The following is a 14,553-nucleotide window of genomic DNA, read 5'->3' on the forward strand; positions in this document are numbered from 1 at the left end:
GGCCCGGCCGATCTTAATGGCTGCCTAGCATATTAGCCATTCCACCACTTCTTTAATTGCAACGATCTCCGCTTGATACACACCACAGCAACCTTCTCGGTATGATCAGTTCTTCAGAGTTCACTCCAATGCCAACTATTCGTCCGTATAGAAGTCTATGTAATTTCTATTATAAGAGATATTGCAGATCCAATCGATTCTATCAGGAATACTAGAACAGTACTTTTTATAATAAGCCGCTCTGGCAATATGTAATCCACACTGCCCGGAGCATCGGGCATTGTATAAAGGTTAACACAGTTTCCGTTTCCGCCGCATTACCAAAGAGAAAACTCCCTTAGCCTGACAGAATTGGTCACAGCAATTTGTCTAGCCACAATGTCCAGAGGCATTAGGTGTAGCATTGAATTCGGGTCACAAACAAGCCATTCTTTGCACCCGGTTGAATATTAAACAGTAGTGGTCTTTTAAAACGTCGTCCACCAGACCACAATACCATATAGCATTCCCGGCACAGGATAGCTGTGAGCACCACACAGGCTGGAACATTCAGGTCCGATCTGTGTGGTGTTCATTGCTGTCAAGAGAAGCTTAGCTGCTTAGCCTTAAAGAAGTGGTCGCAGCAGTTTGTCTAGCCACAATGTCCAGAGACATTAGGTGTAGCATTGAATTCAGTGCATCAGATGGTGTCGTCCTTAGTGCGCTGTGATGCTCAAACAAGCCATTCTTTGGACCCGGTTGAGTATTGCACAGTAGTTGGACTTTTAAAGCGCCGTCCACCAGACCACAATACTATATAGCATTCCCGGCACCGGATAGCTGTGAGCACCACACAGGCTGGAACATTGAGTTCCGATCTATGTGGTGTTCATTGCTGTCACGAGGAGCTTAGCTGCGAGCTAACGGGCGCTCCCACAGGTTGCGGATTGTGGAATGCTCCATACTCCATCGAGCGGAGAGTCTCAGTGAGACGCCGGGTTGCACCGGCTCTTGCACAAATACTGAGTGCCTGTGATGCTCGATATGACAATGCGAGTTATTGGCCAATGGCCAACCTGTTCCCGCGGCGTTTGGTCCTTTGGACCGGAAAGAGCTTGCTCACCTCCTGGAGCTTGATAAAGATCGCCACCTCCACATGAAAATATGGTAACAACAACAACAACCATATAGCATTATAGTTCTGACAACTGCAGTTTAAAGCTAATGGCTCTCTTGCAGGTGTATAGTGCAAGACAAAGGCCTGCACAAAACCATTCATGAGTGACTGTTTTTGAGGAACTCGTGAACACTGAACCCACATGATATTGTATTTCAAGACTACTGAAGAGCGAGGCACTGAAGATAGAGTAAAACAAACATGTGGGAGTATTTTTATCTCGGATTCATCACCGCTACAGTGAGATATGCGAAATTTGTCGCTCCACATTGAGCCATATGGAAGCGTCTCATTTTCAAAAGATTAACTGATCACACAAATTGTTTGTTTCTTTATTTAAAAAACCTTTGTCAAATCAACCACTTTATCTGAAGCAAAATGTACCCGAATACATGCATTGTACAACGTACATTCAATGAAATCTGAATCAATCTTTTTTTTGCCGAAGGGCTCTTGTTTGTATTCACTCATCTCGTTGTCTTGTTATTTGTTTTACTCAGTTCTCAATTATCTCATACAATGTTGTTTTTGTTTTTTTTTTTGAACGAAGAGTTCAGTTCTTGAAGTGTCTTGGAAGCAGAAGTGAATGGTCTTGTGCAGGCATTTGGTGTAGGAGTTGCCTTTCTTGACCTTCCAAAATGTTTGGTTTGAAGTTCAATTTCCTGTCCAGCAGAACACCTAGGTATTTTACGCTTTCAGTAAATTGAACATTCATTCTTACCAAGCAGGCAGGTGTCACTGTAGGTACCTTGTAGCTCCTGCTGAAATTAACTTCTTCTGTCTTGCACGGATTTACGTCTAGACCACATTCGGTAGCCCACTTCGCTGTTGCACTGGGAGCTTCTAAGAGTGCTTGGAAACTTTATCCAAACCGCAAATGCCACGTCATCAGCATACGCAACCACTTTAACACCTTTTTCTTCCAGAGACAATAATATATTGTTAATGGCTATATTACAAAGAAGAGGAGAAAGTAACCTGCTTGAGGTGTTCCTCCGCTGGCCCATCTTTTTCGATCCACAGATCCCAAGCCTGCCGTAAAGCATCCTTTAGTAAGATATTAATAAACGTTCTTTGGGTAGCGTTTGACATCGGTTTTACATCATTCAAAGCACCTTCAATGTCAAGAAATGCTACCATTGTATTCCAAGAGCGAGAGAACCCTGCATAGAGGGATCTAGGTCGTCAAGGGGTGTTTTAGTGGACTTGCCCTTACTATATGCATGCTGTTGCCGAGACAGGCGATCTCCTTCGTTTGGTAAGGCTTTGTTGCTTTTGGAATGTAAATGTCTTTTGGGCCCTCCATCCCACCGGTATATACGACATGCGGAGTATATCTCTCTAAGCCAAGGAACTAGTCTATCGGACAAATCTTTTAATTCAACCGGTGATATATCATCAGCGCCTGGTGGCTTAAAAGAGGCCAAACTTCTTATCGCCCAAAGGATTTTCTATTCAGACACAATTTCCCCAATAACCTCCGACAAATGTGTACGAGTGACAACCTCTTCCGACGTCACGTTGTCCGTTGGAGAGTTTCACGGGATATGTGTATCAACGAGGTGATAAATCTTCAGGCAACGAGGTGATACATCATCAGGGCCTGGTGGCTTAAAGGAGTTGAAACTTTTTATCGCCCAACTATTTTCGCCTCAGACACAATTTCCCCAATAACCTCCGACGAATGTGTACGAGTGACAACCTCTTCCGACGTCACGTTGTCCGTTGGAGAGTTTTCCGGGAAATGTGTATCAACGAATAGTTATAGTGTTTCCTCACTAGACATTGTCCATACATTCTTTGACTTCTGAATATACTCCACCGTAATAGGTCTCGAGGACAGAATCTTCCTTCGATAAGAGGCCTCAGTAGTATCCTCCACCGATCTACAGAATTACACCCAGGATTTGTGCTGAGCCTTTCTCAGCTGGCCTTTATATTTTCTTAGCTCAGCCTTATGGTATCCCAATCGTGTGGTGCTCTTGTGGCTTTCGCTCTGTTGAGGAGTTTTCTGCAGTCGTTCCTTAGACCAACCAGCTCTGGGGTCCACCATGGGGGTCGCTGTTTGGTCCTTGGTTTGGCTCAAGGACATGCTGACACAAGCGAGTCATTCAGAGCCTTTGTGATCCGCTTGACCATTATGTCTATGTCCTCCGCGGTTTTCACTTCCTTTTCAGGTCTAGAAGTAGTGCAGAATGTGTGCCAAAATTTATCCCAATCCGTCTTTCTTCTGTTTAACCGAGAGATCACTTCTGCAGTATTTCCTCCAAGGCTAAAACTAATGTATCGACGAGCAGAGAAGCTGTGGTCATCCAACACCTACCAGTCACATTTCTTTCGATACAAAGGTAATATCTAGGACCTATTGCCTATTCCTGGCAAAACAAAGTTCTGCTTTTTTCCTTTATTACAAATCTCTAGATTGCAACTTATAATATATTCGATAAGCAGATCATTCCTTTCGTTGATATGCGAACTTCCCAATATCTGGTGATGTGCATTAACATCACTTCCTACAATGAGGCTCTTTTTTCCTGCAGAAGCGGCTTCAACAATCATCTTAAGGTTTGAAGGCGACATCTCTGCAACGTGTGTCATATATAGGGAAGTCAGCCAGTAATGAGACTTATCAAGTTGAAGGCTGGCTTCTACTGAATCTTCGATGCTTAGTGACAGAAAAAAATTAGACAACTCTTTGCAAGAATACAGGCTCTGTGTCTTTCATTCCCCGTATCCTTGAGTAGTCTATACCCAGGAATTCTTAGTCCTCCAAACACCCATAGATACTGGATAAGAACCACGTCAAATCATCCTGCCATCGGAAGGACGTCTAATGCCGTCGAAGCGGCCTTACAATAATGAATATTTGTGCGCAGAAACCCGACCATTGTCAGGATTCAGAATTTCCACCACTGTTGCATTATCTTCATCATTTGAGTCCGCCAGGAGTTCATCGTTACAAGATTCGTTTGATCGTCTCATGATGAGTTTCCGTATGCATCCAGTGGCAGTTGAGCAAGCAGTGGAACCATTCTTCCTCAGGACACTGGATACTTGCGGTGTGGTCGATTCCTTCTTGGATACTTCACTAGCTGCTGCCGTCGAAGTACCTTTTGAGTTCCGTCCTTCCCCGCTGGCGCACACCTTGAGTCCAATCCTGCCGTATGACTCACCCACACAGGGCTTGTCGGGTGTCTTCCTCTCCTGTTCCGGTCGTAGCAGGGGAACTTCCAGTCTCTTGCAATCCTGTTTTGACTGTGTTATGTAGTTTTTCAGTCTCCTGCAATCTGCTAGACCTTAGAGATGTGGTCGATAGTTCCTCAGACAAGTATTTGCCAACAACTGTCTTCTGATTCCTCAACCCCACCGTTTCTATAGACCTTTAGTCTCAACTTGTTGTATCCGTATGATACAAGTCCTTCAGACCTTTTGAGGTCTGCCGGAGTTTAGTACGAATACTACATGTCTCCGCTAGCCATCAGTCTCATTCATTCAACCAATCTTCGGATTACATTCCCTAAGTGCCCTATGTTTCGATTCAGGATCTGAGGAAATCCTTGGCATCATAGCGTGTGCCATTGGTCGAGAAGGAATATGTTCCTTCTTGCCTAATTCCAGTGATGCGTCTGGCCAGATCTCATCAATCTTTTTTAGGACGCTACGAAACATTTTAATTGGCCGTTGATCCCCAGAAGCAAATAGTTTTTATCAGCCCCGATACCAGCATGCATTGGCACAAACTGGAGGAGACCCAGGCAATTCCTCTAGGACATCGCAGTATACAGATGACAGTCCATTGACTGCAAATGCAAATTTGCTCATGAACATTCCATTTGGGAACAGGGGCAAACTTCTCACATATCAATGAGTGCAGTCCGATTCAAGTTTAGGCTCAATGATAAGGGGCCTCCTTTGTATAGTCGAGTCGGAACGGCGTGCCACAGTGCGACACCTCTTTTGAGGAGAAGTTTTTACACGGCTTAGTATCACACAAATGTCGCCAGCATTAGGAGGGGATAACCACCGCTGAAAATTTTATGATGGTCTCGCCAGTATTCGAACCCAGGCGTTCAGCGTCCTAGACGGACATGCTAACCTCTGCGCTATGGTGGCCTCCCATTGACTATCCGATTCCAATTGTTGCAGCCCTGTTCTTCTCCCTTGTCGACAACTACCATCACCAAGCTATCCCTAGCGGCATTAGCAAAGGTCCTTGGACTCGTATTACAATTGTTTACCATTTACTATCCGACTCCAATTGTTGCTAGGTATGCAGCCCTGTTCTTCTCCCTTGTCGACAACTACCATCACCAAGCTATCCCTAACGGCATTAGCAAAGGTCCTTGGACTCGTATTACTATTGTTCCTCATTTACTATCCGACTCTAATTGTTGCTAGGTATGCAGCCCTGTTCTTTTCCCTTGTCGACAACTACCATCACCAAGCTATCCCTAGCGGCATTAGCAGAGGTTCTTGGACTCGTATTACTATTGTTCACTTTAGTTTTTTTTTTGGGCATGGGATGCCCTCCAGGTACCACAGCCTTTTGGCTCACTGCGGTGCCATGGCCGAAACTAGACGTGTAGCCTTAAGGGTAATCAGACGTGTAGCCTTAAGGGTCGCAGCGAATCTCCGAGCCCTTAAGGGAGCGTCTCTCCTTATTGGTGAGAATTTTAGGATCATTCGCACCAAGTCTCTCAATAAACCTGGGAGTGAGCCGCCTGTTAAAGAGCGTATTGAGAGAACAATACGGCCGATGGCCTAGGTTTGCCAGAAAAGGCCGATGGTCTAGGCAAATCATAGACATGAGAAGACAGAATCGAGGCGCTTGGAACGCTTTTCTACGTTCGGCTAGTAGAACAAATGTTCTGTCATAGCCAATTAAAGTAAGAAAAAAGGAAGACAGAATATCTTCGGCATTGTCTTTTAGACTCAAAACAGGTGTCTTCGTCAAAAGCCCCTGCTGACCAGTCGTCTTTCGGCTAGTGGAGCCTGAAGCAGCCACTTCACCAGTCGAGGCCTCAGGGGCAGACAACATACTACGGCCTGATACCACCACCACAGTCTGGGGTCTTTGGAGTCCATTGCTAATCCCGGGCTCTAGATCTGCTGCTCCACTGGCACCCTAATTTTCGAAGAAGTAAAGCTAGACGCTTGAAAATTTGCACAAATATTGGGATTGTAAATGGGTCACATTTGAAATGGTCCATATTTTGATATAGCTGTCATATAAACTCGTATCTTTAACTCCTGAACCTCTAGAGGGCGCAATTTTTATGCGATTTGGCTGAGATTTTGTATGAGGTGTTTTTTGTTTTGACTTGCAATGACTGTGTGAACAATGGTTCGAGTCAGTTTATAGCCTGATATACAATAGCTTCCATATAAACCCCCAGATCTTAACTTGAGCCTATAGAGGGCGCAATTGTAATCTGATTTGGCTGAAATTTACTAGGCTGGATTTTTAAACGTGGTATGACTTCTAATTGCCATGATAAGTACGTTCCATCTGTGTCCGTACATGTATTTCCTATATATTTGAAAAGGTCATTCAAAGAACGTGTCAAATACGATCCATGGTGGAGGGTATATAAGATTCGGCCAGCCCGAATTTAACGCGCTTTTACTTGTTTTTTTTTTGAAAACCTCTCCAGGACGCGAAGGTTTCTGTTCATGGTTTTTGAAAGTGTGATAAGCGGCGTAAAGAACTCTACTTCAATGTCGGCTAGCTATCTGTTATGCCACCAGATCCGCCAACTCCCACAACATATCAACAAGAAATTGAAACCATAATACCAGCTACCCTTCTTGGATGCCATTTTTTACTTTGCACCAAAAGATCTTTGGAGACCCATACATATTGTTTCGATCGACCCACAAATCACTTTTTTGGTTTTTCGGATGTGAAGCCATCACTTGGTCTTAAATTTGGATATCAGACTTGTATTCTACTCCTAACTACTTTTCATTAGCCACAGATATTGTCTTGATCGGTCTAAATTACTTTATAGCGTTTTTTTGGGTAGGGCGGTCCCTCAGACTCTTGATCCCCCATATTATATTCGTGCTTTACTCTCAAAGACCTTTTCTTTGAGTCACATATTTTCCCGATCAAGCTACTTGAACGTTTGGGAGGTTTTGCGGTGTTGGAACATCCTGCCACCTACTTTACTTTTACTTTAATTGGCTATGACAGAACATTGTTCCACCAACCGAACGCAGAATAGCGCTCTAAGCGCTCTGATCTTCTGCGCATATTCTGAAATCTCTGACACCAAGTTTCGAGGTGTCTCCCACCACTTGATTTTTCTATTGGGCTTTTGATCTTCCCGGTTTGCGTGTACCACCGTGTTTGCCTTCAAAAGACTTCTTTGCTGGAGCTTCTCGTGTAGCTCGTGGTTCACACGTCGCCTATATTCTTCATTATCGCAAACTGGTCCATTCATTTTACGAAGAATCTTTCTCTCAAATACTCCAAGCACTGCCTCATCTGCTTTCACAAATACCCATGCCTCACAATCATATAACAACACGGATAGTATCAGTGTCTTGTATAGTGTAATCTTTGTCTGTCGAGAGGTGGTGAACTCTACTTCTATATGCTTTTTATATGACATCCATATGACATCTCATATTTTATCAGTTTCGTGCTCTACTTTCCACTTTTCATTTGAGTCCCAAATTGTCCCAATCGAATGGTCGGTGTGCGGTCCACCTGACACATAGCTCTGAATTTGGGTCTCAGTTTCGTACTCTATTCTCATAGACCATTCATTTAGCACCTACATATAAGGAACAAACGAAGAAAAAAAAGCGCAACCTTTTCTCTCATATATAAGCAAAATGATGATATCCGGTTATAATCTTTTTTATATTTCTCCTCTCCACAATTAGGACAAGAGACAAAATTAATTTAAGTGGCTCGTGTTTAAAGTGGTTAGCTTAATATTTCTGTATTTTCCATTTGTTTTGGTGACCCCGTTAAAATCCATTCTATTGATTTGTAATTACTGCGGCTATTTCATATATCCAATTGTTTTTTGTAAATACCAACTTGTTGCAAAGTAAATAGAAATGCTGCACGCTGTCTCTTTATCCACACGCACACACACACACACACACAATTAAATTAAATATTTATTCTGTTATTGGCGCAAATTAAGTTCCCCATAAGGTTTCTTCGTGGTTTGGAAGTAGGTGTCGTATGAGTAATTTCAATAACGTATGAACAAATAATAAATATTACTCATACGCTTTGCTGTACACAGCTGTATACACTCATGAAGAACCTCTCTGTACCCCAACGCCTTAATCGAATAAATTAAAGCCAACTAAAAAGAGACAAGCAACTGGTTTGTGTCTGTCTGCCCTCATGTGAGTTGGATTCAGGCAGTCTGCCTGTTAGAGTCACCCAGTCAGTCTGCTAGTCAGCCAGCCAGTCGGTCTGTTTTTGCTTTCATTTCTATTTATTATCCTGATGCCCTTGTTTGCACAGAGTCTATAGAAAAGCTGATGCAAGGTTTCCCTGTCATTGAGTCATGCTGCAGCAGCAGCAGAAGGTGCTTTTGTCTTTGTTGTAGGTTCAGCGTAAAACATTTTCTCCCCGTTTGCATGGCTTATACGAGCGTTTTATAGTCTCTCCTCAGATGATTATCGCCAATGGTTGTCGTCGCTTTTATCGTCATAATTGTTGTCTTCGTTCGAATGGTCGTGTTGTCATCTCCTTAGCCAATATCGACGCTGTATTCGTCATCATTATGGCCAGTTTAGGTTGATGTCAGTTTGTGTTCAGTGTGTGGTGGCCTCTAAACAAAGTCGTATTTTTTTGCGCTCCGTTCATGGATGCCCCAACTCATGCCGGGCGGACTGACTGACTAATTTCAGTTTGTCGTGGTCTCTCGCCTAGCACTGAACGCATCGAAACAAAAACTCGGCCAATTGGTTTTGTTGTTTACGCTGGCGTTCGTGATAGCTGCTCAAAATTAAGCGTCGCATTTTTCATTACATTTCGATATCGAGGAATTTTTTTATTTTCCTTCATACGAACATAGTCGGTTGTTGATTGGCCGAGTGAAATGTGCGTTTAATTATGTGATTCGGTGTTTGTTTTGCAAACAATTTTTGGCTTTTGTTTGGCATTTATGTGAGTGTTGATGTGGCCATATCAAGCGTTGAGAATAGAAATGGCCTAAACAAGACAATGAAGAATTTTAACTTAAGTTTTGATGGTTGCCCTAAATAGGCTTAGAGAAAATAATTACAAACCAAAGCGAGTTTCTGTTTTTCTCCTCCATAACATTGTTTGCGTATATTCACCTACAACGTTTAGTTGAAATATGTAAAAGGCCATTCGTTGAAGGCAACTGATATGTAAAGGTTAGCATGCCGCTAAGGACTGACCGCTATTTTCGATCTTGGCAAGAATTTAAGAAAAAATATCTGCGGCTTCAAATTTTGAATAAAAAGGTGGCTTGTTGAAAAGTTAGTTTTGAAAGTGATCAGAAAAATGCGATTTCCATCTTGATTGCTAAAAAACGACAGACGGACAAAAGGTTCAGAAAGAATACGCAGACGATAGACATGGCTAAACCGAATCAGGAAAAATATTTGAGTCAAAATGTACACCGCATGTTTTCACCTATGCCATAGCAAAGTGTATTTTGTGTACGAATTTTACTCTAGGATCTATGTAAAATCCTCAACTGAATCCCTTAGAAAGTACTACATCCAATTTTGAAGGTCGTGTTGTCACGAGTTATCGTTAACCGGTCGCCATTATATTTCGTATTGTGATGAAAAAGAAAAAATGAGGATATGCGATTTAAAACAAGTAAAAACGTGTTAATTTCGGCCGTACCGAACTTTGGATACCCACCACCAAGAATATAATAATCATCCTATTTTATTATTTATAACTCTACTACTACATCCATAGTTATATCTAAATAGGGACTGGTCTGAATCATATTTTATTTAGGTCCCGAGAACTCATGTACAAGTTACAGTTTCAGTGAAATCAGGCGAGAAATCCGATTTTTATGGGATTAAGATCTAAAATTAGAAGATCCGTCTATATGACAGCTATATCTGTATAGTCTGATCTGATTCATATTTGGGTCGGATGTCGGAAGACCTAAATATACTCCCTGTTTCGAATTTCAGCGAAATCGGATAGAAAATACAGCTTTTATGGGCTTCAGACCCTTTGTCGGGAGATCGGTCTATAAGACACCTATATCTAAATATAGTCCGATCTGAACCATATTTGGGTCGGATGTCGGAAACACTAAAACTACTCAAGCTTCAGCGAAATCGGGTGATAAATAAAGCTTTTATAGGCTTCAGAGCCTTAATCGCAGACCAGTCTTTATGTCAGCTATATCTAAATATAGTCCGATATAAACCATATTTGAGTCAGATATCGGGAGGTCTAAAACTACTTACTATTTCAAATTTCAGTGAAATCGGATAAAAAATAAAGCTTTTATGGGCTTCAGACCCTTTATCAACAGATCGGATGTATCAGTAGCATGGGCTGACGACGAAAGGTTTTCGAGGGTGGTTTCTAGCGTCTTTGGGTGATTTCCAGCAAAAATTCTTTGTGTATCGATTTTGAGCTCAATTTAGACCACTTTGAAAGTGAACAGTGTTACGACTTCAGATAAATTTCGCCAGCTCTTAGAGTTAAACATTTAGCTGACCACTCAACTAATTGATGCTATTGCCTCCTATCGATGATTTTGCTCCTATCAGCCTGGGGCAGCTGAGAGCTACCGGGAGCGTCCACAGGTTGCATATATTTTCTTACTCAGACTTTGTGAGACGGTAGCGTGAAGTGCTGTTTCTGTGTTGAAGATTAAATATAATCCTTGCTGATGGAAATATGGATGAAGTAAGCCCTACTTAGGAGTAGGGCTTCAAGCGTCATTGTGACTGGGAGTAAGACAATTATTGGCTTATAAAACTGTCCTTGGTCTGCAGATTTTCCAGGCTTGAGAACAGGGACCACCCAAAACAATTTAGGTTAGATTTAAGTGGCAGTCTGCAATCAGACTCACTTTAACATTATCGTCGGTTAGCACAGGAACTGAAGAAGGAAGATACCTTCTAGTTCCTAAAACTGAACCATTCGGACCGCTTTAAAGAGCCCATCAATTTCCAAGTGTTCACATCCACGAAATTCTTAAAGAAAGGATAATCTAAAGTTGAACTCGTTCAGTTTGTCCGTAAGGGACACACATACAGCAGATGTTATATAGTCTTCTCTTACTCGACGGGCTCACAGCATCTGTGGAAATCGTTATTTGCTACCTTCAGCCAATCAAGGCAGTGACCTGTCATGACGGACTCAATGACTGAAGCGCCTGTTCTAGCCAGCGACAGCAAAGCGGTAGATAGATTGAGAGGCGAGTTCGGTGAAGATTTTATTTCACGTTAGGGACCGGTCAATTGGCCTCCTATATCGTGCGATTTAACGCCTTTAGACTATTTTTTGTGGGGTTATGTTAAAGCTTATGTCTATAGAGACAAGCCCGTTTCAATTGACGCATTGGAAGACAACATTGAAGCATTTATTCGTGAGATACCGGCCGAAATGTTGGAAAGAGTATGCCAAAATTGGACTAAGCGGATGAACCATTTGCAGCGCAGTCACATTCAACATTTGCATGAAATTATCTTTAAACATTAAATTATATGGACTTGTACTATCGATTCATATAAAGATTTCATGTTTTTTTTTGAATTTTATGTTTTTTTTTTTTTGAAAAACTTTCCTATAGCTCTTAAAAAATCGCTCTTTAGTTCTAATCAGTTATATCAAAAATAGTGGTAGGGCTCTAACGTTGGTAGTGTCGGAATTTCGAAAATTTCTTTGGGCCGGAAATCTTCACTTTTTTGTTGGATAATTCTAAAAAATCCCTCCAGAAAACTCCACTTAAGGTTTGCAATATCTTTTCTGGTTTTGGGGATAATCGATTTTTAGTTCGTTTTTGGAATTTTGACCGATACCAGCTTTGTATTTTGCGATTTGGGTTAGGTTAGGATGAAATAATGGTGCGGGTATTAATCCGCCCCTTGCCACTATGAACTTACACCTAAGCCAGTAATCGGCCTGTTGTGCGCTATAAATAGTAAAAGGTAACCTCAAAAAACAAAATCTAAGTCAGGAGTTCCGCGCTACTAACAAAATCTCTAATAGTCTTCCATCTTTAAGTCGGTTCATGTCTGGAATAGTGTCGCCACTTAAGCAATATGGTCTGTAAGCCGCGATAGCCGGGCAATGACATAGGAAATGCTCCAACGTGTCATTATCAACCCACATGCCCTACACACGCTATCACTTGTGTACCTCTTCAGCATAAGTAATCTCGTAGTTCTATGTATCCCGTTATGATACCGAAAACTATACTGACTCTTTTTTTATTTTCTTTCAGTAATAGACGCGTCTTCTTAAGATCCGAATCTCCCCACAGGGTATCTGGCGTTCTATCGACCATTTCTTTGTTCAACAGTACTACATGCGCGTTCGTCGCCCACGACCTTTATTTGGAACGCGTTGGCCTTCGGGTTTACCAAGCTAGTCCTTTGGCTTTCACTGCTAAATCGTCTACTTTTTCATTTCTATGCGGATTGTGCCATCCTCAGAGAAGGCATTAATCTCTTTCTTAGAATCTTTTCACCGTCTTGGTTGTTACTTCCCTCCTGGCCAGTTTACTGTCCGTTTAGATGTTCACATTCGACGTCTTCGCTTGAACACCATCTCACGCATTCCGTGATCGCTCGGATCTCCGCCTGCAGGACCGTATTAAGGTCAGGTAATCGGAAAGAGATCTCAGCCCCTAGTTCTCAATGTAAACACCCCTGGCCCACTCTGTTCTCTAGCTTTAATCCATCTGTGTAGTATAATCTTACAGATGGCAATACCAGATTTCCGTCAGTCCAAGACTGTGTCTCTGGCAGCTGTGTCTCGTAACCGACCTCAAGTGCCAACTTAGGTATCCGATCGGCAAACTATTTCGTCCAGGTTTCCTATCGTCGCCTCCACTATACCGCGATGGTGCGTCCTGCTCCTATCCTTTACCCATTATCCCTTATATTTAATCATTTACCCTTACATTTAATCTGTTTGTCTATGAGTCGGGTATTTAGAATAGTCTACAGTTCCCTAGTGGCCGTGGTCCTCATCGCTCCGCCTATGCCCGTAGAACATGTTCTCTAATCCTGTTGTATTATCCTTACTTTTTCTCCATCGCAGTCCACCAAACTTCTGAGGTGTAAATAAGTATTGGTCTTATCACACTCCTATAGAGCCAGGCCCCATTTCGAGCCTACGCTCGTTACATAGTGCCCAACATCTGTGAGCCTTCTCGGTACGCTCCTAAATGTGAAACTTCCAATTCAGTATCCTGTTCAAGATCATTACTTAGTATTTTACTTTGTCAGATATCGAAATCGTTCTCTTGAGGAAACTGTGTGCGTGAAATTGGTTCATCTTCGTCTACTTCGTGAACAAGCACATTTCAGTCATCTCTGAGCTGACATTGAGGCCCCTAGATCTAGCAGAGTTGTAGGCCATCTGCAAGACCCTTTCGGCCCTTCTGCATAGCTGGTTCAGAACCCCTACCGCTTAAAGGTATTAAAACATAGCCCGCGTAGTAAATGGGCTCAGTCAGCATCCGTTTTAGGTTATTTATTAGAGCTGGCAAAAAATCAATGTACGCAACTTTCGATATGTCTGTATAAATATCGATAGTATCGTTACTATCTTTAATCTCCCATCGCCTATATTTCAAACGAGAATTAGAAGTAAAAATCGGCAGATCGATTTATGTAGAAGCAGATTTAATGCACAGATAATGCACGAATAAAACCAAATCTAATAAACCAGTTGGAAATCATGAGAGAAATTGTTATACAAAATTTTAGCGCAATCGTATGACAATTTCGCTTTCTATAGGCGCAATGTATCTTAAAGAGTACATTCATTGTCGGATCGCTTATTTTTGTTAAGTTTTGCTAAACAATTTAGCTTGTTCGATAGTATCGATAGGAAAAATATCAATCGATATTCAGACAAAAAATAAAATATCGATTCTATCGATAGAGTCATCGATATTTCGCCAGCTCAATTATTTATGGTGGTCACCTATAGGAGTGCCGATAAAATACGCATCTGTGGCGTGGCTTCTGTCACCTTATCCCTTATCATTATGTCATGGGACCCACAATTTGTCCACTTGTTCCTTGGCATATGGTTTATCTGGTCGCTATAGACCTGTTCGCAGAAAATCATCTAAGAGACACGCTTTAATAATTTTACGATTTTCGAGGGCATTTGTGGTTAGCATCCATTTTGAAAAAAAAAAAAAATATCTTTCTTAAATACCTTATTTTTA

The 14,553-nt window shown here is 41.9% G+C and overlaps 1 protein-coding gene across 2 annotated transcripts in view; it reads left to right on the top strand.

The window, feature by feature from the left end:
* The first annotated feature begins 8,935 nt into the window (after positions 1 to 8,935).
* The window catches only part of LOC106085266 (protein FAM13A), a 186,542-nt gene continuing 180,924 nt past the window's right edge, over positions 8,936 to 14,553 (top strand). The window contains exon 1 of one of the 2 annotated variants that reach the window (XR_009398532.1): positions 8,936 to 9,299. The gene's annotated coding sequence lies outside the window, so the exon portion shown is untranslated. The remainder of the gene's footprint in view (positions 9,300 to 14,553) is intronic. The other variant, XM_013249431.2, reaches the window with a different exon arrangement.

This window comes from Stomoxys calcitrans, chromosome 5 (genome assembly GCF_963082655.1).
Source record: "Stomoxys calcitrans chromosome 5, idStoCalc2.1, whole genome shotgun sequence".
In the NCBI taxonomy this organism is placed as follows: domain Eukaryota; kingdom Metazoa; phylum Arthropoda; class Insecta; order Diptera; family Muscidae; genus Stomoxys; species Stomoxys calcitrans.